A 16,664-nucleotide genomic window follows, 5' to 3' on the forward strand; every position below is an offset into this window, starting at 1 on the left:
TTGTATTGTGTGGGTGTGAAATTGTGAAAATCCAGTGAGCTGATACAGATAAAGTGTTCCTAATGTTTGGCAGAAAGAGCTCTTTACGTGTTCTGTGCTATTCATATGTATGTATGCTGCTCATGCTATAGATTAGTTTATTAAAATATTATATTGGGATTTATTAGAGTACAATTACAGGCATGATGCAAAGCATTGGTGAAACCAGACTCACTGACCAAGGCAGGTGGGTTATTTCTGTCAGGTTTAGTGAAGGGAATATTTGAAACCAATAATGATGAGTGATAAATGTTTGGAATGTGACCAGGGAGAATAGCAGGTTGCCATGGGAACAAGCCAAGAGAAAATTCAGAGTTGAGGGATAAGAAAAATCTTCCACAAGAAAGTAATTTAAATCTCCATTTATTCTCAGAATTTCCCCTCTCTTCCTTTCCCTATTTCCTTCACCTTCCATTCAAGCTATGAACATAGTTTCTAATTCCAAAATACACCTCCTCTCAGCAATTCCCCTGCTACTGCCCTCATCTGAGCCACCATCATCTCAACCTTGTCTCCTGCAGTGTCTTCCCAAGTTTCTATTATGTTTCCTCTCTTGTTATTTCACCAGCTATTCTTTGCATAACATCCTGGAGAGTATCTTAGAATATAAACACAGATTCAAATATTCTAGCAGCTTCTACTTCCATCTGAAATAAATTTACCCATAATGTAGAAGGTTCAAATGGCCTCCCTATCCATTTTTTGGACTCATTCTATGCTTTTCTTTCTCCTTCACTGTGCCTTAGCAATGTTGGTATTTTTTTCCTTTGACTTTATAAAGGTCATTCTGACCAGAGCCCCCCCCTCTCTGTTTTTCTCTAAGTCCACAGTTCATATCAGTGAGACAATGTAATACATCCTACCCTTTCCTAATCATCACACTCTAGATAAAAATGGCCTACAGTATCCCATTACCCTTTTGTAGCCTTCTCAACACATCTCCATAAGAAATTATCTTGCTTACTCATAGCTGGCTTGTTTACACTTTATCTTTCAACTGCTAGAATATGAGATTTACAGGAACTGGGGCTTTACCTCTTTATTTGCTGCTTTTCCCAGTACCTGCATTTTATATTCGTGATTTGAATGACTAAGGTTCATTTAAAGTGAATCTTAAAATCGAAATGCCAAGTGGAGGGGAAGAACTAGAATATTCTAGGATGGGGTATAGTGTGAGCACAACCCTCAGTAGGAAGAGCCTGGTACTAGGTGAATGAACAGAAGTCCAGTGTGGCTGGAATTCAAGCAGGGCATGATGCAAGGCAGTCTGGCAGATGAACAGGGTCAGAATATGACCCTATAACTCACACCAAAGGCTGAGCTTTCCTAAGGGCAATGAAAGCTGTTCTCAGACTTAAGCAACAGGTTTTGGTTAGTGTATTAAAAAGACAAAACAAAAATCACTCTTTGGCCAATACAAGGTTTTAGGGTAGATACAGAGTTCCTGATCTGTCTGACCTGTCCTAGCTTGCAGTCCCTGTAAACAGAAGAAAGAGGGAAGGACAGAGAGCTCTCGCTGGAGTGCATGCTCTTGGATGCTCTCATGGTGCACATTACGGCACCCCTGATCAATCTACTTCCTAGGAAACGACCAGCACACAATCTGTGCTCTATGAATTTAAAACACTTCATTTGTGTAGAAATTTGTTCTCTTGCTTGTGATTAAAATCTGAATCAAGATATTAACCCCTGGGCTATCAGAGCAATAAGCCACCTGCCTTGAACAGATGAGTCTCTTTTACCTATGATAATGAATTCCCATCCTGCTTTGCTTCTATAACATCTTTGTCCAGACGCATGATGAAAATTTAGCACTGCAGCTTCTGCAAGGAAGAAGGTATGCAGCAGCACTAAGCACCTACCATGTGAATGTGTGACTGATATTTCATCTACACACAACAACCCTTTCCTTTCTATTGATTAAGAGACTGAAATCACATTTTCAAGTAAACAACAACAACAAAAATGATCAAACACATTAGAATTAACACAGCCATTCTGTGTTCTGACTGCACCCCCTTGCTGGATTTCCTCTCATCTTCTCTCTGTGACTTGCCTCTGGTTTTGCTCCATGGATTCCAGCTTGCCCTACCATCAGACTCATCTAATAGGATTTCTCATCTAATGGGTTTATTTCTTGTTCAGGAACATTCTCTAGTTCTTCATAGTGTACAATTTTCCATTCAATCAAGATTAGGAACAGCACTAAACCTAGTAGTGTACACCTGTAGCTCCAGCTAGTTGGGGAGTCAGATGTAGGAAGATTGTAGCCTGATGTTGCCCTGAGCAAAATATATGCGAGACTCTATCAGAAAAGCAACATAAAGCAAACATAGACAAGGAGTAAGGATCAAGGGGTAGAGTGCTTGCCTAGTAAGCATGAGACCCTGATTGAAACGCTAGACTATCACCTCCCCCCAAAAATAAAGAACAATAATTTTCACCTCCCCCCCCAAATAAAGAACAATAATTCTAGAAATGACGAATAATACAGAGTACTACTAGAGAAATGGGAAGGGACTAACACTAGAGATATCTGAACGGAGGCTGATGATGAATGATAGAATCTTCCTAAAATGACCGCTGCATCCTGCACCAAGACACTGGAAGGTACAAGTTGTGAGCCTGCCTGTCCCCAGGACACGTGACTGGACTGGTTGCTATCGCACTGCAGAATCTTTCCCAGAGGGATCTGCATTGCAGCCTAGCAACAAGCAACGATTTGTTACAGCTGGGCTGTCAGGCAGTATATGTGATGTTGGGGCCCATGTGAACAGCATGGGGATTTATGACCTTCGGTTTCTCCACTAACATAAGCAGAGAGGTGCAATTACACAGTTCAGAGGGCTTGAAGGAAGGGAGCTTCTAGAAAGAGACCAAGGCTACCTGCTGCCTCTGCCACTCAACGTGAGCTCAGAGCACTGCTTTAGCTCTAAACTATGATTTAGATTTAGACAGTTTAGATTTAGAAATGGATGGTCAAAAACAAATGTACAAAGCCAGGGTGAGCTTCTGATGTAATGAGGAAAACAATTTTATTTAAAACTCTAGAAATGGAATGTCCTATCTTTGCCTTTTGCCTTTTTGTCTCTATATTTGAAAATATCTCTTCTCCCCAGAGACTAAGGAAGTGGTATATGTAAACCAAAAGAACTCATGAATAACAAGTCTTCTGCTGTCTGTAAAAGTATTTCATGGTCTAGATTTGAAGCTAAATGGGCAAAGGGAGTCCTTAATATTTCCCCAGTACTAGCCAGATGCCAGTGGCTCACTCCTGTAGCCCTAGCTACTTAGGAGTCTGAGATCTGAGGATCACAGTTCCAAGCCAGCCTGAGAAGGAAAGTCTATGAGATCCTTATCTTCAATAAACTACTCTGAATAAGCCAGAAGTGACACTGTGGCTCAAGTGGTAGAGTGCTAGCCTTGAGCAAAAGAAGCATAGAGATAGTCCCCAGACACAGAGTTCAAGCCTCAGAACAGACAAAATAAAAATTTTAAAAACTTCCCCTGTACAGTTCCTCAGTATTTACATCTCTACAGAGGGTTTAGGTTCAACTCATAACTGAAAATGAAAAGGAGACATCTTTTTCCAGGTTCATTCTCTATGTATAATATATGTTACCTTCGTGAAACTTAGCAAGGTAAGGTCATTGGTAGTTGATGATTTTTCCTTGAGACTAGATCTGCCCCAAAGTTTGGAGTCACCAATTCCTAGGGCCATAAAAGAAGAAACACTCTCTCTGACTGGTTCATCTAGGATGATGCCTAAGCTAACTCAGGAATCCAGAACAGGCTCTAGAAGAAAGGGTAGGAAAACAGAGTCAGCTTCAATTCCTGCCTCCAGCCGAGAGTACACAGATAATTCTCTATTTTGAATGTTCAGGTTCAGAGTACATTAGCTACAAACTTGACTTCTTGTAGGTCATGATTAAAATATAAAGCTTGAATATATTAAACCACTCCAAGAGTGACAAGCCATTAAGTCACCTACCTTGATAATTGCAAACACAGGCTTTGCTTGTAATCCTAGATACCCAGGAGGCTGAGATCTAGAGGATCACAGTTTGAAGCCAACCCTAACAGAAAAGTTAATGAGATTTTTGTCTCCAGATAATAGAAATTAGAGAGACTTTATTTCCTCAAGTTCTACTCCAGAATTGATATTTCTTGATGCTGACATGTTGAAATGGATCAAGATGTTTCTTTAAAAATATTTATTGCTATCATTGAGGTGATGGACAGAGAGATTACAATTACACAACTCAGGTAGTGAGCACATTTCCTTTTGAACAGTGTCATCCCTTCCCTCACTCTCTCTTAGTCCCTGCCTCCTGTCTCCACCCACAAGTTATATAGTTTACTTTCAACAAAGTATACAGTGAGCTCCACTGCTGCATTTGTTTACCCTGTTTCCCTCCAGTTCTGTGCCCAAGAGGTATCTTGAAGAATCACAATGATAATGGATATACCAAAATATCATGGCACATTTTCTATTCAAAATTGCAGAGACTTCCATTTCCTAGCTGTCATTAGGAAATAACAAGTTCAGAGAGAAAACATTCTATATTAGAATTTCCACCTTAAATTAAGAAATCAAGACTACAGCAGATATCAAATATAGTCTATCTTATACTTGTGTCTTAATCTTAATAAGCAAATTTCATGTACCGCAACATCTGAAATGTTATTTTAAAGTTTTAGCCAGTTCTCTGGAATTGGAGAATGTTAGAGAACTTGATACATGCAAAATATTTTTCTTGTAAAGAATTTCAGCTACACTAAAAATTAACTGGCCAAACTAGAGAATTCTTGTGAGAGAGCAATATGTGTGTAGCCAGTACTAAAATACATCCTAAAATACATCCCTAAAAATACATCCACTATAGTTGAACATATTTTCAGGCTGCCAAACTGTGGAATCCTTAGCTCATTCTTTTAACTGTTTGGTGTTTTACAACTTTTATTTCTATGACACAAAGATAATTCAGCCTTAATAGAACAAAAGCCAATAATAGAATAGCATATATTACATATATATATAATAAGATATATATGTTTATACATAAACATGCATAGATACATATCTATATTTCAATATGTAATAATCTTAGGCTATTTAAATATAGCTTATCTTTTTATATTCTTCATTCTAGAGAGAAAATTCTGTCTTCATGGCCATTCATAATATTATATGAAAGTACCTGTAAACATTTTGACAAACACAAAAAGTACAAGTGCAATTGGGGTGATGAGTAGAAGGGTTGGCCCTGTTTTTCTGCTGGCTTGTTGCATGGGCCAGGTACCTAGTAGCTGTAAGATGCCCTTTCCTCTTTTTTGAAGAACTGTAAGAGGTTAGGGGAGATCATCTGTCAAGTGCTTTCTAAGCCAAAAACTATTACTCAGAGTCTTAAAAATTAACTTTTAAAATTATCTTTAAGTATTTAGAGAAAGAAGTTGCCATTTAACAAAGCAGTTTATGAACATAGTATATCTTGATTATTGTCATCCCTTTCAATATACACAACAGTTTTATAGAGAATACTGTGTGGCATCATAAAAATACTGTGGTCTTTGGGATCAGAATTTTGCCTTTGCATTTTAAAATTTCAATGTTGGTCAGATCATTTCATCATACTGAGTTCTGCTTTCACTATCATTAAACATGAGAAGTTATATTCGACAGAGTTTCAGGATGGTTAAGGTAAAACCAGCTGCTATAACAGATAAATCCCCAAGTCCCAGTACACTGCACAATAGAAATTTATTTCTTGTGGATAAAACATTATAAAAGTATAGCTGGGGGGCTGGGAAGATGGCTCAGTTGTAGAGCGCTTGCCTTGCATGCATGAAGCCCTGGGTTTGATTACTCAGCATCTCATAACCAGGAAAAAAAAGCCAGAAGTGGCGCTGTGGCTCAAGTGGTAGAGCACTAGCCTTGAGCTGAAGAGCTGAGGGACAGCGCCCAGGCCTAGAGTTCAGGCCCCACGACCGAATCCCCCAAAAAATAAAAAAATAAAAAAAATAAAAAAATAAAAATCTAGCTGGAACAAGACCTCTTTCTCTGTATAGTCTGCTATTAATACCTAGTTTCTCAGGTGGCTATGGAAGGGAAAGAAGAGGGGAGAAGCACCACCACTCTTCAAAATAGTGACTGAACTGTGTGCCTGCTGGACATGTCAGGGAAGAATCCACTTTTTAACTTTTCCAGCTTCTAGAGACTACCTACATTCCTTGGCTTGTGTCTGTATCAGTCTTTCATTGTCTCTGCTTTCATTGTCACATCTCTTTCTCTGACTCTGACCTTTCTAACTTGCCTTTTAAGCATCCTCATTATTACATTACATCCATCCCAAAATACTTACCTTAATCACAATGGCAACATGGCCTCTGTCCTGCAAGTTAAGACACATACAGGTTCTACACTGAGATATGGAAATCTTTGTCTAGGGAGGCAACATTTTGCTTATCATAGACATCACAAGAAAGAGACACACTGATTACAATTTAGGATTTTGAGAGTGACATGGATTTGAGACTCAGCTCTGTCTTTTGCTAGCTGAATGACCTTAAATTTTGCCTCATTTCATTCATTAAATAAAGATGGCAGCATCTACTTAATAGACTCATTATATTTAAAAGATAATACATGTAAATTACCAGACACGTGTATGGACTCTGGACAAGAGTTTTATTATCATTAGGACTTCATGTAATATACTGAAATTCATTCTTATTACCTTGTCATCTCACTAGGACCTTCTAACATCACAGTTTGAAGCAGAAATTATGGTCATGGTTATTTAGTACCATGGCAGTAAAGAGTCTGTCAGTTCTGCTCAGCATACTGGCCTAGAATTTCCTTTGCAGGAAAATGGATTAATGTAATTTAGAGAACTTTGCAATAGCAAAGGTTGAGCAATAAGGTTCTGCCTTACCAGTAACCCCTAAAGATATTCCAGAATATTTTCATGGCCTGAGTTTTCTGACAACTGTGGTTTTATTGTGTATATTATTACTCAAAAAAAAAACCCACATTTGGAAAGGAAGGAAAAAGCATCTTTTCCCATGAGACAGATGTCACACAAAGGCCAAAGAATTTGACTTCACAGTGATCAGAAATAGGAGTCATTTCCTGGGATCAGGGCTTCAAGAATGAATTAAAAACTCTTCATGGTACACCCCATTTCTAGGTGGTTCTAAATCTTCACTTGCTATATATTTTCTTCAGCTCTAAGGTTTCATTTCCAGTTAGAGAAAATTCCTGGCTGGTGTCCTACCATGCACCAAGGATTGGCAGGCTTAAATTTATCATAAACAATTTCCCTCCAAAGATGAATGTTCGTAACTGAGTGAACTGTCAGGTAGGGCCTAATCACCCAGAATGATTCCAAGTTCCTTCATTTGCTTGTCAGCAAAACAATTGCAGTAATATATGCAGGAACAACTCCATCCTAACACGGGGAAGGCTCATCCATTACGTTTTAGATGTTAAAATAGTCTTTTGGAATGATCAGAGGAAAGTTTATTATGCATATAGATAAGGATATCCCAAGGCATGAAGTATATGGGGAAATGGGGGAGTCAGCTGAGACTTTTGCAGAAGGCCCAAAAGAAAGAGTGTACAGAGTGCGTGAACAAAGGAGAAGCCCTCAGAAGTGGCACTGTGGCTCAAGAGGTAGAGCACTCACCATGAGCTGAAGAGCTGAGGGACAGTGCCCAGGCCCCAGAGTTCAAGCCCCACGACCGACAAAAAAAAAAGAAAAAAGAAGGAAGAAGAGGAGGAGGAGGAGGAGGAGGAGGAGGAGGAGGAGGAGGAGGAGGAGGAGGAGGAGGAGGAGGAGGAGGAGGAGGAGGAGGAGGAGGAGGAGGAGGAGGAGGAGGAGGAGGAGGAGGAGGAGGAGGAAGGAAGGAAGGAAAGAAAACAAAAAGAAAATAAAGGAAAAATGCTTATTAAAAAAAAAAAAAAAAAGGAGAAGCCCTTCGGATGGCAGGAGAGACCACTGGCTTAAAGGAGTAGTTAAAGGAGTAGTAAAATAGCATGTGAGCTAACGCTGCCCAGAGCAGGGAGGGGAGAATCTCAATGTGCAGGAAGCAAGACACAGGCTTGGAGATGAAACTTAAAATTCTTTGTGCTAAGTCAAATGTTGTGAGGAGGACGCAAGTGTCTTTATTCATTCTTGATTGTTTCTTCATAATTCATGGTATTTGAGTTAGCACAACAACCTCCCAGGTTTCCTACAAATAAACTTGTACCTGAGAGAAACCACATTTCCAAAGTCAACCCTAAATAATAGTAATAATGTTAATTTTTTACTACATAATTATTGCTAGAGAACTGAAGAGGGGAGGGAGAAGTGGGAAGTCTTAACTTTCCCCATTGTACTTAACAGTATGTCATTTCTCCACATTAGTATTTAGTCCTTCTTCAAATTCTTAAGCTAATCACAGTAATTATTCTAATGCTACAACCCACATAATTAGTGTATCAGGACTGGCTGTGTAAATTCTAGAGCAGAATCAAGGTTAAAATTGAACTTGTGCTTTTTTTTTTCTTTTTTTTCTTTTTCCTTTTATTTTGTTGGTCATGGGGCTTGAACTCTGGACCTGGGAGCTGTCCCTGAGCTCTTCAACTCAAGGCTAGTGCTCTACCACTTGAGCTACAGGGCCATTTCTGGGTTTTTGGTGGTTTATTGGCGAAAAGAGTCTCAAGGACTATTGCTCAGGCTGTCTTTGAACTTTGGTCCTCAGATCTTAGCCTCCAAAGTAGCTAGGATTACAGGCATGAGATACCAGGGCCCGGCCAAATTGGCCCGGGCTGATCTCAGAACTTCTGATCCTCCTGCCTTATTCCCCTCACTGATTATCAGCTTTCACCACCATGGCTGGCTTGTACTTTATTTTTCTAAGCCACAGGTACGTGTCTCCCACTTCTGAATGTCCACAGTATCTACTGCTGTTCCAAGTAGGTACCCTGGCACTGCTATAAATTTGAATTGCCTGATAGACTGTGAATTCCTTGAACAGAAGAAGGAGCATGCCTCTCTCATCATTGATCTCCATTGCCTAGCCCAATATTGGAGCATTTCAGGTGTCACTAAATGCTAAGTGAACAAGGAAAGAATGACTATTAGATTTGTTCTAGTCATTTCTGTGATGGATGGAAATGTCTACCCAGAAGAAATTGCTCCTAGGAGACATAAGAAAAGAATATTTGACCAAAGTTTGAAAGCATTCCTCAAGAAAAAAAAACAACAAAAACATTTAAAAAAAACCTTTTAATCACAAAAAGTCTGCCAAGAACTTGTTCAAATCAGTGTTACTTTTGAAGAAACATTCAACAGAGTATTTTAAAAAGCTCTTGTGTTCAAACTGGTATACTTGAAGGATCAGGACAAAAAATTATATATATATATATATATATATATATATATATATATATATGTATATATATGTGGCATATTTCTGTCATGAGAGAACATAAGTGTTGCTGTAAAACTGTGTATTTTCTTTTAAAAAATGTTTTATATTGTAAAAATACTGTAGAAAGGGATTACAGTTATATGAGCAAGGTCATGAGTACATTTCCTATCAAGCGTTGTTACCTCCTCCTTTGTTTTTCCCCTACCCTCCCTTCCCTAGAACCTCCACAACTACACTAGGATCCTGTTAAATAAATTTCCTAGACCATTAACTTCTGTCTCTAGGTGCTCCACTACACCCATTATCCTCAGATTAGGCCTTCTGATGGTGTCTTCTAAATGTTGAATAGACCTATCATATTTCTTGGATTTGTCTTGGATAGTTGTATGTTCTTTATAACATCTAAGTTGTCTTCAGTCCCCATGAGTCGATCTTCTGCATGGTCTAACCTACTGTCAATATTTTCTACTTTGCTTTTTATTTCCTTTCCTTCTAATTGGTCAGCTTTGATGGCTTCAAATTCTTTGTTGAGTTTTGTTTTAGATCTTGTATGGACTTCTTTGCTTCCTTAATTTGGTGGTGTGTTTATTCTCAAATCCCTTAGTGCATTGGTTAAGGTTTCCTTGGACTCCCTTTCCTTCTGACGGGCTCCATTCTGCATTCCCTGCATCTCCCTATTCTCCTTCTGCTGTCTGTTTATGGATTCCATGAATGCCTCTATTGATCTTTGAGTTTTCTCATTCTGCTCATACAATTCCTGTATTCCTCTTTGATTAGCTTCCTCATGCTCATGCAATTTCTGTATTTCTCTTTGACTGTTCTCATCCTGCTGAGGCAATTCCTGTATTCATCTTTGTTTAGCTTCCTCAAGCTCACAAGATTTCTGTATTAATTTTTGGTTAGCCTCATCATGCTCATGAAGTTCCTGTATTAATCTTTAGTTAGCCTTGTCTCACTCCCTATCATGCTCCCACTGAGTCCTTTGCAGACTTTCAATCTTTTCATTCACCATGTTTACCAGGAGTGTTTGTAGAGCTTTTTGGAAACTCTCCTCTGGATTATTCACTTACTGTTCTGTCACCTGATTATCATGAGTAGGAGTTGAGATACCTGGACTGGCCATTTTTCTTATGTTTCTCTGGCTTGTTCTGCACATTTGGTATGTAAGTAACACCAATTTCATGCTAGAACACTATTTTAAGGCAAGCATCAACCAGAGTCCTGTAGTTGCACAGTTGAAATGGCTGCAGATACAATCTAGTTCAACAGATACAATCTATTCAACATCAAACAACTCTGTATTAATGGGCTAAGAACATCAAAGAGGGATTCAGCAGACCAGAAATCAATAGGTTTAGGGAGAATTGTGGGGAAAAATAGGATTAGAGGGAAATAGAGAGGAAAGGAAAGAGTGAATTTAAACAAGTCCTAATCTCTGAGAGGAAAAGGATAAAACAGAATGGAAGGAGAAACATAAAGAAATAAGGAAAAATAAAAAAAAACCAAACATTTGAATTTAAAAAACGAAACACTTAAAAATTATGTAAGTATAAAGAAATAATACTGATAGGAGAACAGGATAGGATGAGAGGACAAGAGAGATAAAAAGGAAAAAGGAAAAAATAAAAAAGAAATTTAAAAATGGAACACTTAAAAATTATATAGGTATAAAGAAATAATACTATTAAAGAAGTTAAGGCTAAGAGGTTGTGAACTGAGTAATGAATTTCTGAATTAAGTATGTATACAATGAAGGATAAGATCTAATAATCAACGATGGGTATATACCTGGGGATGAGCAATAAAGTCACGCAAAAAAAAAAAAAAAAAAAAAAAAAAAAAAACCTCACACACTCATACGCACTTAAAATAAAAATTATGAAAGAAAAAAATAGAAAACAAATTTTTAAAAATAAATTAGGTCAAAAAAAGATTTGATTTTTTTTGGGGGGGAGGGAGGGGAAGATCTTGTATCTCCCCTGTGTCTGTAATGAGTCTCTTGGTGGAGTCTCTGGTTTGCTTGTGGTGTTTCATTTTTCTGTTGCTTGATTGGTTTCTTAAGTCAGTTTGTTTGAGCAGGCAGAAAAATGCTCTGCCTTGCCTAGGACTTTGTGATCCTCTTCTCAGGCTAGTTCAGTGGGAGGGAGATCTGCTTTAAGTATCACAAAGAGGGAGATGGCTGTTTTCTCTAACTTGGAGTTGCTATGATGAGGCTGGGTAGGGTTGAGGCCTATCAGCAATCAGTAGTTTTTCCCTGAGGGGCTAGCTCCTGAGACACTCAGAGAGCCCAGCCTGGAGCCATTCTCAGGGTTTATGTTTATTGAATTTCAATTGTTTGTCTTTTACCCCTCTTGCTGCTGTGTGTGTGCTCCTAAGCTCTAGTGGGGAGAGTCAGCCTCTGACTCTGTTTACCCAGTGAAGAAAGTCACTCCTCCAGGGGTGGAGTTATCTCTGCCATAGAGGGGGTGGGTGACTTTCCCCTGGGTGGTGCTGAGCCTGGCAGGTCAGGTCAGGTTCCTGTGACCTGGTGAATGGTTCCTATTGTTTTCTTCCAAGGCCTGAGTTGGAGCTAGCTGCTGTAGCTGGGCCTTCATCAGTATCAAAGATGGCGTTCTTCTCCAGTGGTGGGGGAGGAGCTACCTTCCCACCACTGTTTCCTGAGAAGGGGTGAGGATGTCTTGAGGGTACTCAAGTAAGCCCTGAGAGGAGACTCGAGCTGGGACAGCTTCTTTACAGGCTTTGTTTTTGTTTTAGGGATTTTAGAAAAAAAAACAAAAACCTCTCAACAAGGTTAACTTGACCTTGGCTCCAACCAGCCCAGTTCTTGGAATGAAAAGAATGCCTCTAGGTTCCTCCTCCCCTTAACAACTTAACCCACCTTCATTGTTCTGTTAAGGACTGACCGATTAAACAGCCAGTAATCCGGCTCATGCTGGGGACATCCTGAGTTTACTATAAACTCCGCCTTTTTCACATGCTTATGTTAAACTTCACTAAACAACTTTGTGTATGCTTACCTTAAGCTCTGCTTTACCATTGAATTCGTGAGTCATTTAAACCAAAAGTGATAGGCTGGTTTAAACAGCCATTATGTGACAAAGTGTAACCTCATTGGCCACCTGCGTGTGGTCTGGTATGACTGTGCAACCTTTTGGGTGTATGACAATCTCATTCGTCACCTACATGACCAGGCTTCACCTTGTGATTTTTGCCTTTAAAAACCTAAGTACGTGGGCAGCTCGGGGTCGCAGTATCAGCTCCCAAGCCTGTGCTGCTGCCCTGGCCGGTCAGTGTAGGAACCTTCTCAATAAAGTTGCTTCTTTAATAACAACTTTGTTGCGGTGGGCTCTGTCACTCCGGACGACTAGGTGGGCTTGCCTGTCTGAGTAGGGGTCTTCCTACTACAACACAAGCCTCTTGGTTTTTGGGCCGTCCCTGGTCTGTGATCAGCAGAATGAAGATTTCTGCTCCTTGTCAATTCTTGCTGGTGGTGAGTAGATTCCTCTCACACACTGCATCTGGTGCCTTTGTTCTAGGCTCACTCTGTTGATATGGTGGTGGCCGCCGCAGACACTGGTAAGTGCTCCAATCTGTCTCCTTGACCAAGCTGCCTGGATTTTTCCTCTTTGGCCAAACTCTCTGTACTGTGATGACAAACTTGATGTGATTCCCTAGCCTAGGACTGTTCACTGGAACACTAAAACTGCTTTCTATGCAAGAGCTTGTTTAGCCTCCAGCTTCTCCTCTGCGATCTTCCTCTGGACTCCAGGGTAAAATTCTTCCTGATGGACCCTCAAAGTTCACCAAGCAAGATATGTATTTTCAACAAAAAGAGTAAATGAAGTCATAAGCCACACTGGAAGGTCAAGAAAAGGAGAGGCACTGGCATTAAGAGTGAAAATGGGAGGCTGAGGTTAGCTTATTATACGTTAGAAGAAAAGAAATGAAAGCCCTGAGATTGGTGTCTTTGTTATCTTTGTTATGTGAACGAATGATTAGTATCTTGTATCCATGCTTCCATTTTTCTTTCCAACTGCATGATGAGACATACTGGTATGATGGTTACTTGTAAGGCTGATCTGTACATCAAACAAATTCTTCTATAGTAACATATTTTGTAAATGGAAGTCTGGGGAAATGATAGTAATATGAACTTTAAAGGATGGGTAACATGAAAATTGGCAAAAAGAAAGGGTAGGAAATTTTTAAAGGTGAGTAGTATGAGCTATGAAATGTGGAAATTAGCAGAGTGAAAGTTTCAGCATAATTGGAGTACATAATACAACGAGGACATAATTATACTAAAAAGTTCATCTGAATATCAAAGTTAACTTTGACTTCTGTTTTTATTTGCTAAATCTGGCAGTTGCCTGGGCTTCCCCATTTCTATTGCAAAGTCCAGCTCATCTATCAAGAGCATCTCCCATGAGGTTTTTTTGTTCCTTTTCTCAGCACAATGAGAGAAGGATAATGCCTGGTCCACAGTCCAGGGTTTGAAGTTCGGCTCTCTCAAGTCAGAGATCTTATCCAGTTAACCTGATGAAAACAAGCATTGTTAGTGGGCAAACTAATTCAGAGACAGCTATCCTTCATATAGTTCATGGCTATATTCCAGGGCCCAGTACCATGTCAGGCACCCAGAAAGATATCTCCTTTGAGGACTACAAGAACGAATGAATGCAGATTGGAGAAGAAAGAAGGAAGAGAAAAAGACTATCTTGGCTACTCACCAAGGGGACAAGCCAGGATTTCAAGAGCGGGCAAACAACTTATTACTGAGAGATGTGCCAATAGGTGGGTTCTCTCCTATTTTCCTGTGTTAGGAGACACAGGAATTCTTCAAAACTGCTGCTGAGCCTAATTGTGCTCATGAGTTAGGAATAGAGACTAATGGGCTAGGTTGAAAGTGATTAAGCAATGCTCCTTAGAAAAGAGCTCAACTACAAACCATACTTCAGAATTGGCTTAGTGGTTAAGCACAAGCCTTGAATGAGCTAAACCTAACCAAGAATCAAGATCCTGAGTGCAAGGCAAACTCTCTTTTAGTCATTTCTGGGCCTGATTTATTTTAATTAACACAGTGTCCTCCAGGATCATTCATATTGTCACAGAATTTCTTTTTTTTTAAGGCTGATTAGAATTCCATTGTGTAGATAGGTCTCATCTTTTTCCATTTACCTATGTCCATTATCTATCATGGATGAACACTTAGGTTGGTTCCCAATCTTCTCTCTTGTGAATAATGCTTTAGTAAACACAGAGAGGCAGATGTCTCTTTAGCACAATGATTTTCATTTACCTTTGATGTAGACTCAGTAGGGGGATTGCTGGATCCCATGATAATATCTCTAAGGTTTTCAAGGGAAGGAAGAAGAAAGTGAGCTGAGCTTACAGAGAGTCAACACTGGTTGTCTCCATGGCCCCCAATGCTTTTGGGTTTGCCTCCCTGGCTGACTCTTTCTAGAGCCTAGTGTGTGCCAATGAAGCCACCTTCCCTCACCCCATCCCTGCCAGCTGTACCTGTAGCTCCTGAGTCTGAGCCAGGCTGTTCTAAGCTGGTTCCCCCCTAGCCATTGGGTCTTTACTCTTGGAAACCTCACCAGGCTTAGTCATTTTCCCTCCCCAGACATTTCTACCTCTGAAAGCTTTAGATGTGCTGTGATTATTGAAGAGAACCCATGGATGACTTAGAAAGAGATAAAGGTCTGTGGCTGTCCACCTTGCCCCAGGAGATGAGCTTGGTGAGTGGGAACACTTTCTGGAATGTCAATGATCAGGAAACACGTGCTCAACCTCCCGGAGATAGGAAGAGAACTCTACTGAAAATCTATAATAGTGCTGTCATAAGAGCTGTAGTTCATGGAACATTCTGTCAGTGCCAGTATGTCCCCATGCAGTTCCTAAGCAACCTATGAAGTAGCCACAATTCAGATTCTTTTTGTGAAGACAGTGAAAGAAACAGAGAAATTTAGTCTGTGATCTGGAGTCACACAAGGAATTGGCAACAGACTCTGGAGTTAAACCCAGATCTCACCCAGGCCAGAGCCCTGGCTCTCAAGTCCTGGCCAGTTCTAAGTTGTTAGTATGCACATGGGCTCCCTGTTTACAGCTCTCCATCCTAGCATAGGAATATACTAAACACAGGAACTCAACATTCAAATGAACTTAGATATGCCCAGCAACATTAATTGTCAGTGCTTTTAAAATCAGAAACAAGCACGAAAACAAGAGTATCTCCAAAGGTTAATTAATTCAGCTCATCAAATATCTTTTGAATATCAATGTAGGGGCAGACATGAATTGAATTATTTTAGGGAATAAATAGGGAAGGAAAGGTGAGAGGACAGAAAGAGAGAATGGGAAAGTATTCACAGAAAAGAGGGTTTTATCTGTAAGTAAAAAATAAATAAAACACCCATGATCGGAACTGGACCCACACAAGTGTTTTTTAAGCAACTTAGATGTTTAAAAAATGAGAATGAAGAGAGGAAGGGAGAATGCAGCCATCATATTCAATGCATATCTTATAAAACTCGGAAAATTGAAGGGATAAGTGGAGTTGGGATGGGGGAGAAGGTTGAAAGGGGTGATATTGATCAAGATGCATTGTACTCAAAAACTGGTATGTTCAACAGTAACCTCTTTCTATAACTACTTAAAGATAATAAAAATATAATTTTAAAAGAAGTGGGCAACAATAATGTCCAAAACAAGAATGAGCCAGTCTGATGCTGACATTTTGTTGATTTCAAAGGATGGAGACAGACACATTTCAGGGGCTCCTGGCTCTGCTGCACCTCACCATGGGAATAAAGAGGCCCTCACTTGCCAGATGGATTTGATATCCTCTAACTATAGCTGGAGAAGACATGCATCTATGGTTGAATTACTATCAATCTCTCTTGCAGCCCAGTGACATATTTCACAAAAAAAAATCCCTTTATAAACAGCACAACTTAAGAATCTCAGAACTCTCAGAAAATAAATGACTTAACCGGCACTAAATCCCAAGTATTCCAGTCTGTGAGGCAGAGCTGAGGTGTTTGTTTGCTGGACCTGCCTTAACAGAATGCCATAGACTGTGTTTCAATAACAGAAGTTTATAGTTCTGAAGGTGTGAGGACCAAGACCAAGGTTTGTTTTCCTGAGATCTAGCCTTGGCTTTTAGGTGTCTGCTTCCCCTGCCTTCAAATACTTTTCCCTTT

The 16,664-nt window shown here is 39.7% G+C and overlaps 1 long non-coding RNA gene across 1 annotated transcript; it reads right to left on the minus strand.

Annotated features, from left to right (window-relative positions):
• Positions 1 to 13,830: 13,830 nt before the first annotated feature.
• On the minus strand, positions 13,831 to 15,206 carry LOC138829445 (uncharacterized). The gene is made up of 3 exons (XR_011372610.1): positions 15,096 to 15,206; positions 14,759 to 14,807; positions 13,831 to 13,995 (listed from the first exon to the last, which is right to left on the minus strand). It is a non-coding gene; the product is annotated as an uncharacterized lncRNA (long non-coding RNA).
• Between the last annotated feature and the right edge of the window lie 1,458 nt (positions 15,207 to 16,664).

This window comes from Dipodomys merriami, unplaced genomic scaffold (genome assembly GCF_024711535.1).
Source record: "Dipodomys merriami isolate MVZ:Mamm:240054 unplaced genomic scaffold, mDipMer1.0.p SCAF_172, whole genome shotgun sequence".
NCBI lineage: Eukaryota > Metazoa > Chordata > Mammalia > Rodentia > Heteromyidae > Dipodomys > Dipodomys merriami.